Here is a 22,321-nt window from a genome sequence, read left to right as displayed (position 1 = left end):
CATGGCTAGGGCCAAGGGGGCTGCGCCAACCAAGAAGAAGCAGATGTTCACCCAAGGTCAAGCCAAGACGAAGCAGATACTGGTCTACGTGGACGGGGCCTCTGGTGATACCTTTATCATAGGCGCCGACCTTGCCCCAGCTCAAGAGAAGGAGTTGGTTGACTTCCTGCGGACAAACAAGGAAGTATTCGCCTGGGAGCCCAAGCAGCTAGTTGGGGTCCCGAGAGGAGTAATTGAACATCATCTGAGGGTGTGCCCTAATGTGTGCCCAGTGAAGCAGAAGGCGAGGCTACAGTCCACGGAGAAGCAGTCCTTCATCGTTCAGGAAACCCGCAAGCTAGAGGCAGCAGGTGTCATTCGCGAGGTCCGGTACCCGGAGTGGCTGGCAAACCCAATCGTTGTGCTGAAGAAACGAGGAAAGGAATTCATGTGTGTCGACTTCACCAACCTCAACAAGGCCTGCCCTCAGGACCTGTTTCCGCTGCCGCGCATCGATCAAATTGTTGACTCCACCGCGGGTGTGACCTGCCGTGCTTCCTTGATGCTTTCTCAGGATACCACCAGATCAAGATGGCAGTGGAATATGTGGAAAAGACAGCTTTCTTGACCCCATGCGGGGTATACTGCTACACTTGCATGCCATTCGGACTGCGCAACGCAGGAGCAACCTTCCAGCGGCTGATGCACATCCCCTTGGGGCGGCAGCTCGGGAGGAACGTTGAGGCCTACGTCGACGACATTGTGGTAAAATCTTGAGAGGCAAGAACTTTGATTCAGGACCTGGAGGAGACCTTCGCAAGCCTGCACCAGGTGAAACTGTGGCTCAATCCGGAGAAGTGCGTGTTTGGCTTCCCTTCCGGCAAGCTGCTGGGCTTCCTCGTATCCCACAGAGGGATCGAGGCTAACCCGGAGAAGGTCAAGGCAATTGAAGACATGAGTCCACCACAAAGCCTCAAAGAGATGCAGAAGCTTGCAGGTTGCGTGACTTCGCTGGGGCGCTTCATCTCCAAGTTGGGGGAGTGCGCCTTGCCGTTCTTCAAGCTAATGAAGAAAAAGGGTACGTTCGAGTGGACCCCCGAGGCCGACCTAGCATTTCCAGACCTCAAGAGATACTTGACCAGCCCGCCGGTGATGGTGGCACCTCGACTTGCGAGCCCTTGGTACTCTACTTGCCTGCCACACCCCATTCCGCTAGCGCGGCACTGGTGGCCCTCGGAGAGGGTCCCCACGTCAAGGGCTCGCCAGATAAAGCCGCCAAGCTGGATAAGACTGCACAATGCCAAGACGATGTTCCTGAAGCAGCGGCTGGACCGTCTAGTCGTTAAGCTATAGGAGCTGGAGATCCACAGGAAACACCTCAGTCCCCGGGAGCTGAAAACTCCGTCAGCTCTCCCACCCTTGTCGAGCACCCGATATACTTCATTAGAACGGTGCTGCGAGATGCGAGAGCGTGATACCCCATGCCTTAGAAGCTCTTGCTTGCACTCCTGGTGGCCTCGTGTAAGCTGCACCACTACTTCCAGGGTCACCCCATCAAGGTCATCTCAGCCTACCCGCTGGAGAGAGTGCTCAGGAGCCCCAATGTTGCGGGGAGGGTCGCCGAATGGAACATTGAGCTGCAAGCATTTGACTTGGAGTTCTGCACAACCAGGGTCATCAAGGGTGCAGCGCTCGCCGATTTTGTGGCGGAATGGACCAATACACCGGAGCTCTAAGTAGGCTAGAACCGACCCCTCTCACCAGGGAATGAAGCGCCAGACGACTGGGTCATGTACTTCGAGGGCACGGGGGTTGGAGCCGTACTCATCTTGCCCACTCAGGACAAAATGTACTACGACATGCACCTCTTCTTCTAGCGGGGCGAGAAGGTCTCCAACAACATCGCAGAGTATGAGGGCCTCATCACCAGCATCAAGGCGGCGGCGGCCGTGGGAGTGAAGCGCCTCACCGTCAAGGGAGACTCGCAGCTCCTTGTCAACTTCTCCAACAAGGTGTATGAGCCAAAGGATGAGCACATGGAAGCATATCTCGCGGAGGTACGCAAAATGGAGAAGTAGTTCCTGGGCCTGGAGTTGTAGCATGTGCCATGCGGCACCAACCAAGAGGCCGATGACATCGCCAGAAGAGCATCCAAGCGGCTGCCCCAAGAACCTGGTGTCTTCGAGGAAAGGCTCTTCAAGCCTTCAGCAACACCTCAGCCTGCGGCGCCAGCGCCGCCTCGGGAGGAGCTCCCTCAGCCACCAGCCCCGGGAGCCCCCGCCTGCGGCCCGACCTCAGGAACGCGCCTGAAAGTGCAACTATCCCTAGGTGGTTTTGGTAATTCCTAACAACATATAGCTCATTGAGCTAATGCTATTCCAAGATCAATATTTCTGGAAAAGCTCAATGAATGGCATGGCATGGATGAGGAAAGTGGACCCCTCAAAATACTAAGGACAAAAAGATTGGCTCAAGCTCAAAGCTCAAGACTCTACATTTTATATTTTAGTGATCCAAGATCACATTGAGTCTATAGGAAAAGCCAATACTATCAAGGAGGGATGAGGTGTTGCTTAATGGCTTGCTTGCTCAAAGTGCTTAGTGATATGCTCCAAAACCCTCAACTACCTTCCAACATCCACATATGACCTAAACCAAAAGTCAAACTCGGCCCCACCGATTCTTTCTATCCGGCGCCACTGAGTTCAAACATCATAGCCACTGCCACAAACCCTAGGCAAATCGGTCTCACTGATAGGGATTTCGGTCACACCGATATGGGGTTGTAATCTCTATGTTTCCCTTCGTAACGTTTCGGTCCTACCGAGATGAGCGATCGGTCCCACCGAGATTGCAATGTAAACTCTCTGTTTCCCTTTTGTAACATTTCGGTCCCACCGAAATGAGCGATCGGTCCCACCGAGTTTACCTGACCAACTCTCTGGTTAGCTTATTACCAAAATCGGTCTCACCGAGTTTGTGTAATCGGTCACACCGAGATTACGTTATGCCCTAACCCTAACCATATCGGTTCTACCGAGTTGCATCTCAGTCCCACCAAAAACCCTAACGGTCACTAGGTTTGCTAAATCGGTCCGACCGAGTTTCTCCATTCGGTCTCACCGAGATTGGTAAATTGTGTGTAACGGTTAGTTTTTGTGTGGAGGCTATATATACCCCTCCACCCACTCTTCATTCGTGGAGAGAGCCATCAGAACATACCTACACTTCCAATACACATTTTTTGAGAAAGAACCACCTAATCATGTGTTGAGGCCAAGATATTCCTTTCCCACCATATGAATCTTGATCTCTAGCCTTCCCCAAGTTTCTTTCCACTCAAATCTTCTTTCCACAAAATCCAAATCCTGTGAGAGAGAGTTGAGTGTTGGGGAGACTATCATTTGAAGCACAAGAGCAAGGAGTTCATCATCAACACACCATTTGTTACTTCTTGGAGAGTGGTGTCTCCTAGATTGGCTAGGTGTCACTTGGGAGCCTCCGACAAAGATTGTGGAGTTGAACCATGGAGTTTGTAAGGGCAAGGAGATCGCCTACTTCGTGAAGCTCTACCGCTAGTGAGGCAAGTCCTTCGTGGGTGATGGCCATGATGGGATAGACAAGGTTGCTTCTTCGTGGACCCTTCATGGGTGGAGCCCTCCGTGGACTCGCGCAACTGTTACCCTCCGTGGGTTGAAGTCTCCATCAACGTGGATGTACGATAGCACCACCTATCGGAACCACGACAAAACATCTGTGTCTCCAATTGCGTTTAAATTCTCCAAACCCTTCCCTTTACATTCTCGCAAGTTGCATGCTTTATTTTCCGCTGCTCATAAACTCTTTGCATGCTCGCTTGAATTGTGTTAAGATTGCTTGACTTGTGCTAAGATAGCTAAAATCTGCCAAAGACTAAAATTGGGAAAAGGATAGATTTTTATTTGGTCAAGTAGTCTAATCACCCCCCCCCTCTAGTCATATTTTTGATCCTACAACGCCTCCTCTTAGCACTCGAGTCTCAGGATGGGTGCTGGATCGAAGATTTCAAGGCATACCTGACACAAGGCACGCTACCGGAGAAGGAGGAAGACGCGGAACGTCTAGCCCGGCAGGCTACGGCATACTGCATTCAAGGCGGTGAGCTATACAGGAAGCGGCCAAATGATGTTTCTCTACGATGCATTTCCAGGGAACAAGGGAAGGAGTTGCTGGCTAACATACATGGCGGAGACTGCGGGCACCACTCGTCGTCGCGCACCTTGGTCAGCAAGGCTTTCCGCAGCGGGTTCTACTGGCCCACAGCACTCAACGACGCGACCGAGATGGTGAAGTCCTGTGAGGCTTGCCAATTCCACGCCAAGCAGATCCACCAGCCGGCTCAGGGCCTCCAGACTATCCCGCTCTCATGGCCATTCGTGGTCGGGGGGCTAGATATCCTAGGTCCATTCCCTCGAGCGCCTGGAGGTTACCACTACCTCTACGTCGCCATCGACAAGTTCACCAAGTGGGCGGAAGTGGAAGCCGTCCGCACCATCCCAGACGGGTCAGCAGTCAGGTTCATCAAGGGCATTGTGAGCCGATTTGGGGTCCCTAATCGCATCATCATTGACAACAGTTCACAGTTCACTAGCAATCTCATATTGTGCTAACCTTAGGACGCAGATCTGCTATGCCTCCGTGGCACACCCCAGGAGCAACGGCCAAGCCGAGCGCGCCAATGCGGAAGTTCTGAGGGGTCTCAAGACTAGGACCTTCAAGAAGAAGCTCGAGGCCTGCGGCAGGGTCTGGCACAACGAGCTCTAGTCCGTGTTGTGGTCCATCCGCACCACTGCCACCAGGCCGATAGGCGAAACCCCATTCTTCCTCATCTACGGAGCAGAAGCGGTTCTCCCACACGAGGTCAAGCATCACTCCGCGTGGATCCTGGCGTTTGATGAAACGTGGCAGGACGCCATGCGGGGGATGGATCTCGTGCTGGGGGAGGAACGCCGCCGGGAAGCCTCGCTCCGAGCTGCGAGGTACCAGCAGGCGCTGCGGCGGTACCACTGCCACAGCGTCTGCTCCAAGACGCTCGAGGTGGGTGACCTTGTCCTGAGGCGGGTGCTCTCCAGGGAAGGGCTGCACAAGCTCTCTCCCATGTGGGAGGGCCCGTTTCGGGTCGCCCACGTCTCCAGGCCTGGCGCCGCGCGCCTGGAGACGCAGGACGGGGTCCCCATCCAGAACGCCTGGAACATCCAGCACCTTAGGAAGTTCTACCCATGAAGCAAGGCCCGGTGCCTGTGAAGCAAGGCCCAGTGCTTGTGAAGAATCTCCGCTCATGACACTCTCACGTAATAATGAGTGGGGTTGTACATCCCCCGGAGTCTCAGGAGTGCCGCCCTCTGGCCTCGGGGGCTCCCTCCCACAACTAGTGGCAGCACTTAGCTCCGCTCTAGTGAGAAGACAAGAAGACTAGACTAGGTGCCGGACGCGGCTTTTCATTTGCTTTCTGCAGTTGGCTTGCCCTCTTTAATCAAAATTTGCTTTCCGGTGTCACCTGCTGATCTTATTCCTTCATTCTGCCCTTGTTTCTGCCTTCGGTTCTTTGTTTGACCTATACCCCCTCTCGCGTCCCTCGCGAGGGGGCTGGACAGGTGCCCCTCGGGCCCTCATGAGCATTTTGTCTGTTTTTCACGAGGCACCCTTGTTCGAGCCACAAGATGGCGCACCCCCTCGATCTGTGCCCCTCGGGTACAGTGACAGGAGGTGCTGGGTCGTGGCCATACGCAGGTGACGCACGCTAGCCAGCAGGCTGCTATGACGTGGACCAGGTACAGATCTCCTAGCAAATTTTCGCAGTTCCTCCTAGTCAGGTACGGAGAAACGTGCATCTCGCGAAGCGGGATCTACTTCAGGCACATCGAGCTAAGTCATTTTACGCGCATGCATAGATCGTAACGTTGCAACACAACACAGGAATGATAAACACAGCATAACAACCCGGAAATCATAGTTTGTTGCACGCCTCCACGGGGCCCCATATGTAACGCCCTCGATGCGGCTATATCTCCCACGTGTCGAAGCACGACTTAGAGGCATAACCGCATTGAAAGCAATGTCGCAAGTGAGCGAATCTTCACACACCCCATGTAATACATAAGGGAAAGAGATACATAGTTGGCTTACAATCTCCACTTCACACAATTACATGAACAAAGCATTACATCATCCAGATACAAACAAGGTGTGACTACGAAACCAAAATAAAAGAAGACTATCCCAAATGCTACACAGATCCCCGATCGTCCCAACTGGGCTCCACTACTGATCAACTAGAACAAAACAACATAAAGGACAAGATCTTCCACGAGCTCCTCCTTGAGCTTGGTTGCGTCATCTGCACGGCTCAACGACACCTGCAAGCTGGTTTTTGAAGTATCCGTGAGTCACGGGGACTCAGCAATCTCACACTCTCGTGATCAAGACTATTTAAGCTTATGGGAAAGGTAAAAGGTATGAGGTGGAGCTGCAGCAAGCGACTAGCATATATGGTGGCTAACATACGCAAATGAGAGCGAGAAGAGAAGGCAAAGCACGGACGAGAAACTATGATCAAGAAGTGATCCTAGAACAACTTACGTCAAGCATAACTCCAACACCATGTTCACTTCCCGGACCCCGCCGAGAAGAGACCATCACGGCTACACACGCGGTTGATGTATTTTAATTAAGATCAACTTCAGGTTTTCTACAACCGGACATTAACAAATTCCCATCTGCACATAACCGCGGGCATGGCTTTCGAATGTTCAAACCCTGCAGGGGTGTCCCAACTTAGCCCATCACAAGCTCTCACGGTCAACGAAGGATATTCCTTCTAGCGGGAAGACCCGATCAGGCTCGGAATCCCGGTTACAAGGCATTTCGACAATGGTAAAACAAGACCAGCAAAGCCACCCGAATGTGCCGACAAATCCCGATAGGAGCTGCACATATCTCGTTCTCAGGGCACACCGGATTGTCCAAACTTCCGGTAGGCCAGCCCAGAGTTGCCCCTGGTGGCCACCGGCGGCTGACAAGTTGGACCAACACTCAGAGGAGCACTGGCCCGGGGGGGTTAAAATAATGATGACCCTCGGGAGCGCGACTCCCAAGGGAAAAGAAAAGGCTAGGTGGCGAATGGTAAAACCAAGGTTGGGCCTTGCTGGAGGAGTTTTATTCAAGGCGAACTGTCAGGGGTTCCCATTATAACCCAACCGCGTAAGGAACGCAAAATCCGGGAACATAACACCGATATGACGGAAACTAGGGCGGCAAGAGTGGAACAAAACACCAGGCATAAGGCCGAGCCTTCCACCCTTTACCAAGTATATAAATGCATTAATTAAATAAGAGATATTGTGATATCCCAACAAAATATCCATGTTCCAAACATGGAACAAGCTCCAATCTTCACCTGCAACTAACAACGCTATAAGAGGGGCTGAGCAAAGCGGTAACATAGCCAAACAACGGTTTGCTAGGACAAGGTGGGTTAGAGGCTTGGTTCAACAATATGGGAGGCATGATAAGCAAGTGGTAGGTATCGCAGCATAGGCATAGCAAAAGAGCGAGCATCTAGCAAGCAAAGATAGAAGTGATTTCGAGGGTATGGTCATCTTGCCTGAAATCCCGCAAGGAAGAAGAACGAGTCCATGAAGAAGACAAACGGACGAAGTCGAACGAAACCTCACAAACGCGACGTTATCGGAACCAACCCGAGCAGCAACACCGGAAAGAAGCAAACAATCATGGTAACAACCATCACATAAGCATGACATGATGCACAACCAAGTATGATGCATGTCCGGTTTAAAGAGGCATGACATGGCAAAATGCACAAACAAAACTACAAGTTAAGTGGAGCTCAATATGCATCGGGATGCATATTGACAAAACACCACATTCCATTATTTAGTTCGATCTTGTTATGTACCCAACAATATTAAATGTTCTTAACACGACAAGGGGTGAAGCAAATGAAAACTACCTATCTAGGCAAGTTTAAATGAGGCCGGAACAACAAACAACAAGTCCGGAAACTCCTCATGTGCATATTTTAGGTTTGGTACTGTTCTGCCCTAATCACAATTTTAGAGTTGTTAAACATGCAAAGTAAAACCACCATGTTAAACTAGGCATTTTTCTACCCCATTTACATATAAAGTTTATTTAAAACCGAGCTACGGTTGATTAGTTATGAATTAAATCATTTTAGCATGGCATTAGGTAAATTATGAACAAACATCATTTTAAACATTTTAATCATGGGTGAAAGTGACATATTGTGAAACTAGACACAATTTTAAGCAAGTTTCATATATAAATTGTTTTAATCCGATGCACGGTTGTGGAGATATTAAATGCATGAAGTTAGAGGGTTTTTCTGCAAAACAACCGTCTCAGGAATAATAGCTAAATTCATGGAACCAAAAAAACATCCGCTGGGCCGAAACTGAACTGGCCAAGCAGTAAGAAAAAAAGGAGGGGGCGCTTGGGGGCTGCTCATCGCAGGCCTTGGGCCGGTCGGTGGTGAGGTGAGGCCGGAAGGGGGGCGCAGCTGGGCCTCGGCCCACTCGATGGAGGAGGGAGGCCGGTAGGTCGCGCAGCTGGGCCTCGGTCAATGCGAGCGCTCTCCTCGCTCGCTCGATCTGGCAGCGACACGAGCAGAGGCACGAAGCAGGGGAAACTCGGCGGCGGGGACGGCAAGAGACCGGATCAGCCTGGTTGACTTGGCGCAGCAGGTCCACACGGCACTCGACAGGGTCAATGCGGGGATCAGTCAGAGGAGATGGTTCGAAGATGAAGCAGACAAGGCTGGCGGGCGAGGCAGAGGTGCCTTCAACGCACAGGCGATGCAGGGGTACTTGGCGCTACTCCAGCGAGCTGAGGGCTCCGGCGGGACGGCAGGATGGTGAGGGGTCGGCACGGGAGCTCGATGGCGTCTGGATCCAGGGCGAGAGGTCTGTGGCGCTCAAGCAGACGGGAATGAGCGGGCACGAGGGCTTCCTCCCTGGAACGATGTGTGAATGCAGAGGCCCGGCGGCAGCGGGGCATGGCGAAGACGGGGCATCTCCGGTAAGGCGAGGAAGGAGAGGACGGCCATGGTGAGTCTACGGCGGCGTTGCAGCTTCGAGGCGTCGGAGCTCCCTGTACGAGCAAACAGAGGGAGAGAGATGTGATGGAGGGGGAAGAAGAATGGAAGGAAGGAGAAAAGATGGGCGTGAGGCACTCATCTCCGGTACGGCGGTGCTCCAAACGGCGGTGGTGGCGCTCATTCTGGTTGGAGGAGGAGCTGGGTTCAGCTGGGGGTCTCGGGCGCGAGGACGAGGTGGATCAGGAGGAGTGGCTAGTTCTGGTTGGCTGGGTGTGCAATTCGATGAGGGAATTTTTGGATTGGGGATGAACCCAAGGAGGATTTGGAATGTGGCGGCGGCGATGGGACACACTACCAAAAATCTAGGGTTTTGGCTAGATTAGGTGAGATTGGGCTATAAATATAAGGGAAAGAGGGAGTTTGGATCATCCGATCGAAATCGGACGGTTCAGAAAGAATAGGCTAGGTAGTCCAAATAAGAAAATGGTGACGTTTTGTAGACGTTTGGGGATGATCCGGATCCAACGGTGACGACTGTCCGGGTCGGGTCCGGGACAGCTTTTCGGACGCGCGCGCGAGGGGGGTTTGATGCACTGAGCAGAGAGGGTTTCGGACCGTGCGATCGCATCGGACAACTCCGGAAGCGAAGAGGGAAAGGAGGATGGACAAGGTGGGCTGTGGCGAGACTACAAGGGGAGAAGAGAGAGAGAGGGCCCGGCATCTGTTTCCGGAGACCGAAAATGTCCGACGATAGACCGGCTATAATGCCGCTATAGTTTAACGGTTGGGCTATCAAACGAACTCTGAATGCGATGAAACTTGACAGGCGGTCTATCTACACTATAATAAGATCGCATGCCAACTTTCAACCCAATCCGAGAACATTTTCCGGCCACTTATAAAATACTATTTCGGACATGCCGCGGGCGCGTGCAAGTGTGTCTGGGCTCAGAACGGACACGGACGGAACGAGGAGACCGGGACGGATGCAAGTTTTGAAAACATGATGATGCAATGTGGATGATGACATGGCAAGATGCAACACGCAAGAGAAAGACAAGGCAACAACAACGAATAACTGGAAGACACCTGGCGCGTCGGCCTCGGGACGTCACAACACTCCACCACTATGAGAGGATCTCGTCCCGAGATCTAGAATGGCACCGGAGGGACAAACGGAAGAGAAAAGAGAAGAGGTAAAACTAAGTTGCTTCTTTGACAAACGAGTGAAACCAATGAACCTTGAGAGGTTAAACAATTTGAAAGAAGAATACAATGAGATGAACGAAGTTGAAAACACTCCGTTAGAAAAGAGGAACGTGGAACATTACTAGAATCTTGTAGGTTGAAAGACATAAGAAAAGGGTTAGAAAGGACAAGAAGTACATGCAAGCACTCCGGTTGAAACGAGATGTACAAGGAACGATAAAGATCAATTATGATAACACTCCGGTCGGAAAAGGAAGGTAAAGAATATGAGCTTGGCAAAATGAAAGCACTTGGATGAGAGTCCGGTTAGAAGAGGAATGATAGCCACAACACTCCGGTAAAACGAGATAGAGAAGGAAAAAGAATGATATGATTTGGGCAGCACTCCGACTGTAAATGGAAGGAATTGAACCTGAACTTGACAAGATGAGAGGATACTTGATGAAATCCACAACACACTAACTCCAGAACTATTGAAAGAATGGCACAATGGGTAAAAATATTTCAGACAGCACTCCGGTTGAAAAGGGAGGCAAAACTTGATAAGATGAGAGAACTTGAAAAGAGGGCACGATACTCCGGTTAAATGGACAAGCACGAAAAGAACATGATATTTGACAAAACGAGATGATGGGTGAATATAGCAACAATACAAAGCCTCCGGAATGAAATGAAAGAGTGGAATGGAATGAACGGAGGGAAACAAGATCTTGGCACCGCGACGCTTACAACCAAGGCTAGAACGGAGTTGTTGGATTATCAACAACGAAAGCATAAGCTTGATGTGGGCTAATGGAAGACATCTCAAAATTATGAGGTGACCACCTGCCACTCACGGGAAAAAGATTTGATTGAGAGCTAGAAAAGATAGAAAGCTTCTCCCACCGAGGTGATAAGAAAAACTTGGATCATAGGTAATCATCACAAAGAGCAACATTCCCAATGGAAGGCTTTAGGTGAAATCTATACCAAGATAACCTCCAACGAAGAAATTGATGGTTTGCAAAGGATGTCATGAACGAATTGAAAATGATGGGTTTAAAATATGTCATTTCGGCCAACTTTTTAATCATGAAGCATGAAGGGAGCCGTCAAAATGACATAACACCACCTCAAAAGATAAGATAGAAAGAATTTCACTTCGGAATGCAAGATGGAGAATGCTTGAACTCCTCAAAACAAGACATGTGTTGAACACCATGTTTAATTTTGAGTATAGCTTGGCAGATCATATCATTCGAGAGATATCTTGAAGAGCAATTGAAGAATGAAAAGAATCCTTGATGAACCACCATGTAGCCTCCATGAAGAACTCTGGTAATAAAAGAATGATCAAAAGAAGTGAAGGATGAAGAGAATAAGATCGAAGCCTTGCAATGATTAGATGGAGCTTTGAAATGATATAATTGAAATAACTTGGAGCTCCGGAAAACAAAGATGGACAACTTGAATCGAGAATTGATACCACGAATGAACTCCGGAGGAAAAGAATAGAATCACCTCAAAGAAAACAAGAATAAGATTTACTGTATGTTTATCCTTCGTCAACTTAACTTGATGACAAGCAACGGATTTGGCATACTACTTATTCTTCTTGAAAAGATTGAAAAGATATAGCCAAACTTGAGGAAGGTCTTCAACGAACCACCGGTAGGACTTGAAAAGAACAAATGAATTGATGTGATAAACAAGAAAGAGAAATCTTGAACAAACCACCGTAAGAATTGAAAAACGAACGAAGTAAAGGGATGAATCACCGGTAAGAATTAGAAAACGAATGAAGATACTTGAGGGGATTTAGATACAACTGAAACGAAGAGATCATGAGCTGATTAGAGAATATTGAATGATGCACCGGTAAGATTTGGAGAATGATAGCTGAAAACTGGAATGAATACTTATGAGATGATGGGCTCCGAAGAATCAAACTGAAAAGACTCCTGAATTGCTCCAAAAGGATGAAAAGAATTCTCTCAATCGAAGGCAATTATGAGAGGATGGCAACAAGCTAGAACCATGAATCTTGAAGAGAATGAATAAGATTGAGAGAAAAATCTTCTTCGGTCTTCAAATCCGAGAATGACGACGAGAAACACCACCAAATTGTTCAGGCACTCCAGAATGAATAATGGAAAGGTTGAGCCAACAATGAAAAAAAATGAAAAATCTTCGAGAAAGGCATTTGACTGATGACAATTCATTCTTACGTCAAACTTCAAAAATAATTTGAGAATAACTCCGGGAAAATAAGAAGAGTCAGGTAAGATCCTGGGAAAAAGACCTGTGGGTTAGGGCCCACTCAAAAGAAAACACCATTGATATGATTACTTGAAAAAGGAGATAGCACCGGTTGAATTAAAAGACTTGAATGAGATAACAGACTCGAGATATCTTGAACACTCTGGAACAATTGAATAGCGAGAAGTGGAAGATTATGAGGTGCACCGGCATAAGAAAGCATTTGAAACGAGGAAATGATATGATCGACAAAACTTGAATTGAATCCACCGGAAAAAGAAAAGAATGAAGAATGATGAGCGTGTAGAGCATCTTCACGGGAACCAACGGGTAAGAATATTGACAGAACAGAATGGGAAGACTTCATATCCATAAGAGGGATGCTTGATTTAACAAATTCGAGTCCTTGAAGTCAAAGGGTGGGTGGGCGAGGAAAAACAAAGACAATTTGGGACGGATGAAACAAACACCGTTGAGAAGAAGTGATAATTGATCTTGCGGAAGTTGAAATGATCAGATCCACTGGAAGAGAAACACACCGGTTAAAAAGGATTGACATGACAAACTCGATTATCATGAAAGATTAGTATTCACATGAGAACACCGCTTAGGAAAAGGTATGGAATCAACATTTGACTTAGAAGTGACTCGAATCCCACAACTCAAAACAAAACAAAGGATTGGCTTGCAAAATAAGCCAGAACAAACATATGATAGAGATTTCGTCTGAAGTTTTCATGGTGGGGCCTACACGGGCTCGATCATACAGCACCATCATGTACAAGGCAGTGCACATGACATACGAAGCGTCCCCGAGTCGGCATAGGCAAGCACTCTTTAAGACACAACGAGACCACTGTAAAACCAACCGTGGATAGGCGGACCACTAGACGTCGAACCCCAATTTCATATCACACATCTGTCGGAAAGATATCCTAAGAGCTACTTGAATTCCCACTTATAAACTCCCGAAACTTTCCGGTTATGCAATCAGGTGTTGGGGATACAGGGGAAGCATAATATCTCACCCAAATCTAGCAAATCCTACATCCAGCTGTATCCATCCTTCGACACATAACCGAGAAACCTTCGGAAATCAATTACCTCAACCTTCGAAAAGCAGCCGTTATACGAGTTATGGCAATACTCCCGAACTCCCGCCCCAGTACTGGGTGGCGTCGAGGTTATCTCACCAACAACTGCATAAAAGAGATTTTCGATGTCGGCGAAACTAAACTCAGGTATTCCAGAACTGCAACGATAAAATTGTGACGACAACACCTCGGAGCTCAACTCCCCGGGACACTGCCACAACCCCTAAATGTCAGGAGGCACCAAGAACAATGTTCTCGTCACAAAACCATCAGAACTATTCCAAGATACCCGCGTGATCCTAAATTTTTTTTAGTGAAATTTGAGAAGAGAAGAGTCAAAACTCTACGCCAGGATGCCTTACCAGAGTGATAAAGGGACTGGGGAGTAAAAAGAATTCCTAACTCTCTGATATATATAATCCTAAATGACTCAAAACATTTTTCTCGACTCAACAACGCCAGCTATTCGATCAGGCAGGGGGGCTCCTAAGGTCGGGGAAGGCTCTGATTACCAACTTGTAACGCCCTCGATGCGGCTATATCTCCCACGTGTCGAAGCACGACTTAGAGGCATAACCGCATTGAAAGCATTGTCGCGAGTGAGGTAATCTTCACACAAGCCATGTAATACATAAGGGAAAGAGATACATAGTTGGCTTACAATCGCCACTTCACACAATTACATGAATAAAGCATTACATTATCCAGATACAAAGAAGGTCCGACTATGGAACCAAAATGAAAGAAGACTACCCCAAATGCTAGACAGATCCCCGATCGTCCCGACTAGGCTCCACTACTGATCAACTAGAACGACACAACATAAAGGACAAGATCTTCCACGAGCTCCTCCTTGAGCTTGGTTGCATCATCTGCATGGTTCAACGACACCTGCAAGCTGGTTTTTGAAGTATCTGTGAGTCACGGGGACTCGGCAATCTCACACCCTCGCGATCAAGACTATTTAAGCTTATGGGAAAGGTAAAAGGTATGAGGTGGAGCTGCAGCAAGCGACTAGCATATATGGTGGCTAACATACGCAAATGAGAGAGAGAAGAGAAGGCAAAGCACGGACGAGAAACTATGATCAAGAAGTGATCCTAGAACAACTTACGTCAAGCATAACTCCAACGCCGTGTTCACTTCCCGGACCCCGCCGAGAAGAGACCATCACGGCTACACACGCGGTTGATGTATTTTAATTAAGATCAACTTCAGGTTTTCTACAACCGGACATTAACAAATTCCCATCTGCCCATAACCGCGGGCACGACTTTCGAAAGTTCAATCCCTGCAGGGGTGTCCCAACTTAGCCCATCACAAGCTCTCACGGTCAACGAAGGATATTCCTTCTAGCGGGAAGACCCGATCAGGCTCGGAATCCCGGTTACAAGACATTTCGACAATGGTAAAACAAGACCAGCAAAGCCACCCGAATGTGCCGACAAATCCCGATAGGAGCTGCACATATCTCGTTCTCAGGGCACACCGGATTGTCCAAACTTCCGGTAGGCCAGCCCAGAGTTGCCCCTGGTGGCCACCGGCGGCTGACAAGTTGGACCAACACTCAGAGGAGCACTGGCCCGGGGGGTTAAAATAATGATGACCCTCGGGAGCGTGACTCCCAAGGGAAAAGAAAAGGCTAGGTGGCGAATGGTAAAACCAAGGTTGGGCCTTGCTGGAGGAGTTTTATTCAAGGCGAACTGTCAAGGGGTTCCCATTATAACCCAACCGCGTAAGGAACGCAAAATCCGGGAACATAACACCGATATGACGGAAACTAGGGCGGCAAGAGTGGAACAAAACACCAGGCATAAGGTCGAGCCTTCCACCCTTTACCAAGTATATAAATGCATTAATTAAATAAGAGATATTGTGATATCCCAACAAAATATCCATGTTCCAAACATGGAACAAGCTCCAATCTTCACCCGCAACTAACAACGCTATAAGAGGGGCTGAGCAAAGCGGTAACATAGCCAAACAACGGTTTTCTAGGAAAAGGTGGGTTAGAGGCTTGGTTCAACAATATGGGAGGCATGATAAGCAAGTGGTAGGTATCACTGCATAGGCATAGCAAAAGAGCGAGCATCTAGCAAGCAAAGATAGAAGTGATTTCGAGGGTATGGTCATCTTGCCTGAAATACCGCAAGGAAGAAGAACGAGTCCATGAAGAAGACAAACGGACGAAATCGAACGAAACCTCACAAACGCGACGTTATCGGAACCAACCCGAGTAGCAACACCGGAAAGAAGCAAACAATCATGGTAACAACCATCACATAAGCATGACATGATGCACAACCAAGTATGATGCATGTCTGGTTTAAAGAGGCATGACATGGCAAAATGCACAAACAAAACTACAAGTTAAGTGGAGCTCAATATGCATCGGGATGCATATTGACAAAACACCACATTCCATTATTTAGTTCGATATCGTTATGTACCCAACAATATTAAATGTTCTTAACATGGCAAGGGGTGAAGCAAATGAAAACTACCTATCTAGGCAAGTTTAAATGAGGCCGGAACAACAAATGACAAGTCCGGAAACTCCTCATGTGCATATTTTAGGTTTGGTACTGTTCTGCCCTAATTACAATTTTAGAGTTGTTAAACATGCAAAGTAAAACCACCATGTTAAACTAGGCATTTTTCTACCCCATTTACATATAATGTTTATTTAAAACCGAGCTACGGTTGATTAGTTATGAATTAAATCATTTTAGCATGGCATTAGGTAAATTATGAACAAACATCATTTTAAACATTTTAATCATGGGTGAAAGTGACATATTGTGAAACTAGACACAATTTTAAGCAGGTTTCATATATAAATTGTTTTAATCTGATGCACGGTTGTGGAGATATTAAATGCATGAAGTTAGAGGGTTTTTCTGCAAAACAACCGTCTCAGGAATAATAGCTAAATTCGTGGAACCAAAAAAACATCCGCTGGGCCAAAACTGAACTGGCCAAGCAGTAAGAAAAAAAGGAGGGGGCGCTTGGGGGTTGCTCACCGCGGGCCTTGGGCTGGTCGGTGGTGAGGTGAGGCCGGAAGGGGGGCGCGGCTGGGCCTCGGCCCACTCGATGGAGGAGGGAGGCCGGTAGGTCGCGCAGCTGGGCCTCAGTCAATGCGAGCGCTCTCCTTGCTCGCTCGATCTGGCAGTGACGCGAGCAGAGGTACGAAGCAAGGGAAACTCGGCGTCGGGGACGGCAAGAGACCGGATCGGCCTGGTTGACTTGGCGCAGCAGGTCCACACGGCACTCGACAGGGTCAACACGGGGATCAGTCAGAGGAGATGGTTCGAAGATGAAGCAGACGAGGCTGGCGGGCGAGGCAGAGGTGCCTTCAACGCACGGGCGATGCAGGGGTACTTGGCGCTACTCCGGCGAGCTGAGGGCTCCGGCAGGACGGCAGGATGGTGAGGGGTCGGCACGGGAGCTCGATGGCGTCTGGATCCAGGGGCGAGAGGTCTGCGACGCTCGAGCAGACGGGAAGGAGCGGGCGCGAGGGCTTCCTCCCTGGAACGATGTGTGAATGCAGAGGCCCGGCGGCAGCAGGACAAGGCGAAGACGGGGCATCTCCGGCAAGGCGAGGAAGGAGAGGACGGCCATGGTGAGTCTACGGCGGCGCTGCAGCTTCGAGGCGTCGGAGCTCCCTGTACGAGCAAACAGAGGGAGAAAGATGTGAGGGAGGGGGAAGAAGAATGGAAGGAAGGAGAAAAGATGGGCGCGAGGCACTCATCTCCGGTACGGCGGCGCTCCAAACGGCGGCGGTGGCGCTCGTTCTGGTTGGAGGAGGAGCTGGGTTCAGCTGGGGGTCTCGGGCGCGAGGACGAGGTGGATCAGGAGGAGTGGCTGGTTCTGGTTGGCTGGGTGTGCAATTCGATGAGGGAATTTTTCGATTGGGGATGAACCCGAGGAGGATTTGGAATGTGGCGGCGGCGATGGGACACACTACCGAAAATCTAGGGTTTTGGCTAGATTAGGTGAGATTGGGCTATAAATATAAGGGAAAGAGGGAGTTTGGATCATCCGATCGAAATCAGACGGTTCAGAAAGAATAGGCTAGGGAGTCCAAATAAGAAAACGGTGATGTTTTGTAGACGTTTGGGGATGATCTGGATCCAACGGTGACGACTGTCCGGGTCGGGTCCGGGACAGCTTTTCGGACGCGCGCGCGAGGGGGGTTTGATGCACTGAGCAGAGAGGGTTTCAGACCGTGCGATCGCATCGGACAACTCCGGAAGCGAAGAGGGAAAGGAGGATGGACAAGGTGGGCTGTGGCGAGACTGGGAGGGGGAGAAGAGAGAGAGGGCCCGGCATCTGTTTCCGGAGACCGAAAACGTCCGATGATAGACCGGCTATAATGCCGCTATAGTTTAACGGTTGGGCTATCAAACGAACTCTGAATGCGATGAAACTTGACAGGCGGTCTATCTACACTATAATAAGACTGCACGCCAACTTTTAACCCAGTCCGAGAACATTTTCCGGCCACTTATAAAATACTATTTCGGACATGTCGCGGGCGCGTGCAAGTGTGTCTGGGCTCAGAACGGACACGGACGGAACGAGGAGACCGGGACGGATGCAAGTTTTGAAAACATGATGATGCAATGCGGATGATGACATGGCAAGATGCAACACGCAAGCGAAAGACAAGGCAACAACAGCGACTAACTGGAAGACACCTGGCGCGTTGGCCTCGGGGCATCACACCATACTTGTCTTTCTCTAATGCAGGAAGGAAAGGAAGAACGAAACAAAAGCGAGACGTGCTCCTACAGCAAGTCGCGAGGACGGGCTCACGGCGCTCCCCTGAGCTCAGTTGGACCCCTCCTCACGCTTCAGCGGAGCGCGACGACGAGCCTACCCGCTGCCACCTTTGAAGAGGGCGCGGCAGCGTGGCGGCTGGTCGTAGCCGCCGTTGCTGGAGCTTCCACCGAAAGAAGAGTCATCGTAGCTGGACGAGTCATGGTCGGTCCCGCCTCCCTCCTCATCACGACCATCTCCAAGGCCGAGCACCTCGTCGCCGTCGTTGTCCTCGGGGCAGCACATGACATGGCGACCATCTTCCCCAAACACCCTCACAAAGAGGGTCGCATCGTCGTCGTACTTGAAGTGGAGGGCGCACCGCCTGCCCAGACCGCGTGCGCGGGCGAACGTCTGCCAGCCGCGGGCCAGGACCGTGTTGCCCACAGCGGAGATCTGCACCGCGACCCACGAAGCCCTGCTGCAGCAACCATCCGCCTGCAGGCAGAGACCGCCTGGACCTACGGACGGCAGTTCGCCGACGAAGAACCTCGGGAGCTGAAGCCAGGTGCCAGCCGGGTTCTCCGACCACACGATGAACTCTGGCATCACCTCCGCCGAATGGAAGCGCGGCCGGGGAGGCCGCGCAACCATGGCACGCCTCACCTCATCAACGGGGATGTCGCGACCTCGGCGGCTGCCACCACGTGAAGAGGCGCCACCGCGGCTGCGAGGGGCCGCGGCGGGGGTCGCAGTGTGCTTGCGGGGCGACCGCGCCCCCTCTTGGACGGCGGAGAGCCAGGCCCCTCCTGGCGGGCTTTCCCCTTCTCTGCGACTAAGAGCCTCTTCACAGATGCCATGCGCATTGCTGCCGGCGGTGGAGCAAGGAAGAAGAAGAAGCGGGAGAGGCAGAGGAGAGACGGGTGATGGGGGCTCCGCCCCCACCTCCCATTTATAGCCAAGGGGAGGCCAACTGCCAGCCTCCACGATCTAAGGTAATAATGATCTTTTTCCTACATGCAGCAAGGACCCATCAAGTCGGGCAGTTGCCGAGGCAGCATGGGGAAGCATGGACGCCCATGTCCAATCAGTCGCCACGCGTCGACCAAGGCTGCAAGCTGTTGGGGCCCGCGGCGCTCCGCACTTGTCCTTTGGCTTTGCCATGAAGCCAAGCCCAAGCGCGCCTTGGGCCCGGGGGCTACTGTCGGTGTTCTGGGAATGAGGGTCCCCAGACTTGCCTGCCTACGGCCCGCAGCATGACTCCTCCAGTGGCCCCGTACGACCCATCTTCACCAGCAAACACCCAAGACCCTCGTGAGGGGCCAAGCCTCATGAGGCGGACGATGCAAGACCGGGGTGGCCTCACCAGGCTGGCTCGCGAGGGGCGGAGAGATCAAGGCAAGGCGAACCTCGTGAGGGTTCCAATGACGTAAGCCATGATGATAAAGACCAGGCGGGCACCAGCAAGCGCAGTGTCCTCGTTTCCTCTTTGGTGCTAAGGAGGCAACTGCAAGCGAGGAGTTCCAAGGCATCAGGCAAATGTCTCCATATCGGTGCAACAAGACCGAGACCAGCAGGACGGCAGGACAGAGGTCACCGTGGAGCCCAAGACGGCGTCACCACCAGAGCCTTTGGCAAGTGAAGACTACTTTTGTCAGGGTAACTTGTACTAGTTGTCTCCCTTCGAATTTGGCCGTTGTGGGATCCCTTCCCGCTCAATATTTGGGAAGAGGACCAGGGCCTCTATAAATAGGACTAGACACCACCATAGCTAGGGGGCAGGATCTGGAGTGGAGGCATCTCATCTTGTATCAGAGCCATTCCATCCTTAGCCTCACAAGTTCACCAAGCACAAGAACACCTCTCCTCAGGAGGCTGTTCTTCCATTGTAACTGTTCATCCTCGGCCCAAGAAGCAATCCACCACACCACACTGGAGTAGGGTATTACACCACAACGGTGGCCCGAACCAGTATAAATCTTGTGTCTTGTGTTCTTTGGGTCCATCAAGCTAGGCCGTGAGATCGTTGAGTGTGCGAGCTAGAGAGGGGGAGATCTTCGTGCGCACCCAAGTGTTCGAACCTCAAGGGTTTTGCCGGAACCTGAAATCCGACAGAGTCCACTCCTCTTGAGAATAACTCGCCTAGCATGGAAGATATATACAACCCTAGTTGATACATGAGCTATTCGAGCATACAAAACAGAATTTCGTTTGAGGGTTTAGAGTTTGGCACATACAAATTTACTTGGAACGGCAAGTAGATACCGCATATAGGAAGGTATGATGGACTCATATGGCATAACTTTTGGGGTTTATGGAAGTGGATGCACAAGTAGTATTCCCGCTTAGTACAAATGAAGGCTAGAAAGAGACTGGGAAGCGACCAGCTAGAGAGCGACAACAGTCATGAACATGCATTAAAATTAATGAACACTAAGTGCAAGCATGAGTAGGATATAATTCACCATGAACATAAATATCATGGAGGCTATGTTGATTTTGTTTCAACTACATGCGTGAGCATGTGCCAAGTCAAGCCACTCGAATCGTTCAAAGGAGGATACCACCCTATCATACCACATCACAACCATTTTAATAGCATGTTGGCACGCAAGGTAAACCATTATAAACTCCTAGCTGATTAAGCATGGCATGAGCAACTATAATCTCTAATTGTCATTGCGAACATGTTTCATTCATAATAGGCTGAATTGGGAATGATGAACTAATCATATTTACAAAAACAAGATAGGTCGAGTTCATACCAGCTTTTCTCATCTCAATCAGTTCATCATATATCGTCATTATTGCCTTTCACTTGCACGACCGAATGGTGTGGATAATAATAATAGTGCACGTGCATTGGACTAAGCTCGAATCTGCAAGCATTTAATACACAGGAGAAGACAAGCATTTAATACACAGGAGAAGACAAGGTAATACGGGCTCTTGGTTAGATCAACAATAATGCATATGAGATCCACTCAACATTTTCATCATGGTCTACTCCTCTTGACCCCCAAAGAAAAGAAAAGAAACAAAACTATTTACACGGGAAAGCTCCCAACAAGCAAAAGAAGAAGGAGAAATCTTTTTGGGTTTTCTTTTTAATTACTACTACTACAAGCATGGAAAGTAAACTAGCTAAAACTACAAGTAATTTTTTTGGTTTTTCTTAAGGTTTTCAAACACACAAGAAGAATGCTAGAAAAGAAAATAAACTAGCATGGATAGTACAATGAAAAAGTATGAGCACCGACAACTAGAATGAGCGTGTGAACATGAATGTAATGTCGGTGAGAAATACGTACTCCCCCAAGCTTAGGCTTTTGGCCAAAGTTGGTCAAGAGCCACGGATGGCCTGGTGGATATCCAAAGTTGTAGCTGGGGTCGTACTGAGATGCAGCAGCTACTGCCTGACGAGCTGCGGCTTGGAAGTGAGCTGCCTCCGTCCTCCTCTCGTACTTGTTCGCCTCCTCCCTGGTTATCACATATCTCCTTTTTTTCCTGAAAGTCAAAGAAAGTAGGAGCAGGGAGAGCAACATGGACGGTGAGCCGTCTGTCAAAGATTAGCCGGTATTGGAGGAATTATTCATTCCTCTCAACAAACTGATGGCGAACCATGGCATTATAATCTAGGTAAGCAGGAGGTAACTCAATATCATTTCCACGTATGGCTATATCAAGATAGTTAGCTACACTAGTTGCATAAATTCCACCAAACAAATCTCCACTTATGTTGTTGTGATGCAACCTACGTGCAACAATGGACCCCAACTTATATTGTATATCACCTAATACCGAACTCTTGAGGACACTAAGATCTGGAACACACATGTGACAAGCCTCATATTTACCGTTAATGCATCGACCAATGAAGAGAGCAAAATAATGTATGGAAGGGAAATGAATGCTTCCTATGGTA

This window comes from Triticum aestivum, chromosome 3A, assembly GCF_018294505.1.
Source record: "Triticum aestivum cultivar Chinese Spring chromosome 3A, IWGSC CS RefSeq v2.1, whole genome shotgun sequence".
NCBI classification, from domain to species: Eukaryota; Viridiplantae; Streptophyta; class Magnoliopsida; order Poales; family Poaceae; genus Triticum; species Triticum aestivum.
The sequence above is the reverse complement of the archived record's forward strand: the minus strand, read 5'-3'. Positions refer to the sequence as shown.